Below are 2,222 nucleotides of genomic sequence, written 5' to 3'. Positions count from 1 at the left end.
GCCCCTTCTCAACCAAATTATGATGCTCAAATATGATATAATACAGAGAAGGCAGAGGGAGACAGTTCATGCACAGCGCTTTTCCTTTTGTAAAATTTACAGTTGTGGTAAGATACACATAACAAAATCTATCATGTTAATTATTTTCAAGTGTATTGTTCAGTGGTGTTAAATACATTCACAATGTTGTACAACCAAGCTCCAGAAGTTCTTTTCATCTTGCAAAACTGAAACTACATATCTATTAAACTTCCCATTTGTTCCTCCCTCAGCCTCTTGCAACTACCATTCTACTTTCTGTCTCTCGAAATTTGGCTATTCTAGGTAAGTGGAATCAGTATTTGTCTTTTTGTGACTGGCTTATTTCATTTAGTATGATGTCCTCAAGGTTCATCCATGTTGTAGCAGGTACCAGAAATTCTTTCTTTTTTAAGGATGAATAATATCCCATTGTATGTGTATTCCATCTTTTGTTTATTCATTCATTTGTCGATGGACACTTGGGTGGCTTTCACCTTTGGATATTGTGAGTAATGCTGCTATGGACATGAATGGACAAATATTCCTTCAAGACCCTGCTTTCAATTCTTTTGGGTGTATATCCAGCTGTGCAATTGCTGGGTCATATGGTAATTCTATTTTCAATTTTTTGAGGAACCATCATGCTATTTTACATAACAGCTGCACCATTTTACATTCCATCAAAGGTGTACAAGGTTCCAATTTTTTCACATCCTTGACAGTACTTGTTATTTTTCATTCTTTAAAAAGTATATGAGCCATCCCAGTGGGTGTAAGGTGATATGTCTATTTTGATTTGCATTTCTCTAATGATTAGTGATGTCAAGCATCTTTACATGTGCTTCTTGGTCATTTGTATATCCTCTTTGAAGAAATGTCTATTGAAAGCCTTTCTCATTTTTTTTTTTTTTCATTTTTCTGAAGCTGGAAACAGGGAGAGACAGTCAGACAGACTCCCGCATGTGCCCGACCGGGATCCACCCGGCACGCCCACCATGGGGCGAGGCTCTGCCCACCAGGGGGTGATGCTCTGCCTATCCTGGGCGTCGCCATGTTGCGACTAGAGCCACTCTAGCGCCTGAGGCAGAGGCCACAGAGCCATCCCCAGCGCCCGGGGCCATCTTTGCTCCATGGAGCCTTGGCTGCGGGAGGGAAGGAGAAGAGACAGAGAGGAAAGTGCGGCGGAGGGGTGGAGAAGCAAATGGGCGCTTCTCCTGTGTGCCCTGGCCGGGAATTGAACCCGGGTCCTCCGCACGCTAGGCCGACGCTCTACCGCTGAGCCAACCGGCCAGGGCTCTCATTTTTTTTTAAATGAAGTTTTTTAAGCCCTGGCCCTATAGCTCAGTTGGTTAGAGTATCATCCTGACATACGAAGTTTGCTGGTCAGAGCACACACAAGAATCAACTAATGAATGCATATGTAAGTAGAACAGCAAATCAATGTTTCTTTCTCTCTCTCTCTTCTTTTCTCTCTTTAAAAATTAATTTAAAATTTTTTAAATGAGGAGTTTTGTTTGATGATTTGTATGAGTTCTTTACATTTTCTGGATATTAAATCTGAATCAAATATATGATCTATAAATATTTTCTTCCATTGTATGGGTTCCCTTTTCACTCTGTTGACTGTGTCCTTTGATGTACAGAAGTTTAAAATGTTTATATAGTCCAATTTATCTATTTTTACCATAGTGCTTTTTTTTTTCTCCCTTGGAAGCAAGTCAGTGGGAAGTAGGGTAAGCTTAGCCACGCTCTGCTGCTGTCATTGCCTATTGGTGTGGAAAAGGAGAAGGAGCTCCTTATTACATAAGACAAAAGGCCAGCATTCTTCATGCAGACATCAGGACAGAGGGATTTAAATACATCTGTTTACTGAGACTCTGGAATTGAGAAAGCCTAGAATAGGAGGATTGGCTCTCAGAGAGCCTGGAGTCACCTCTGATATCTGGCCCAGGCATCAAGCTGGAGGTGGCAGAAGATCTGACTGCCGTGGCCTTCCAGGACCTGTTTCCGGTTTGTCAGAGCTGGAGGAGGATGCAGGGAACGTGTGCCCTGGGAGCTGATTAGAACTATGATGAGGCAAGTAAGGCACTGAGGGCACAAAATTTCAGGAGACATTCAGTCTCAAGGGCCAACCCTGCACTTGCATGAACCAGAGAGGAAGTGCCTCCTATAGTTTTGTGCCTTGGGCACCTCCCTTGCCT

The sequence above is a fragment of the Saccopteryx bilineata genome, chromosome 1, assembly GCF_036850765.1.
Source record: "Saccopteryx bilineata isolate mSacBil1 chromosome 1, mSacBil1_pri_phased_curated, whole genome shotgun sequence".
Taxonomy (NCBI): Eukaryota; Metazoa; Chordata; class Mammalia; order Chiroptera; family Emballonuridae; genus Saccopteryx; species Saccopteryx bilineata.
This window is presented reverse-complemented; position numbering follows the sequence as displayed.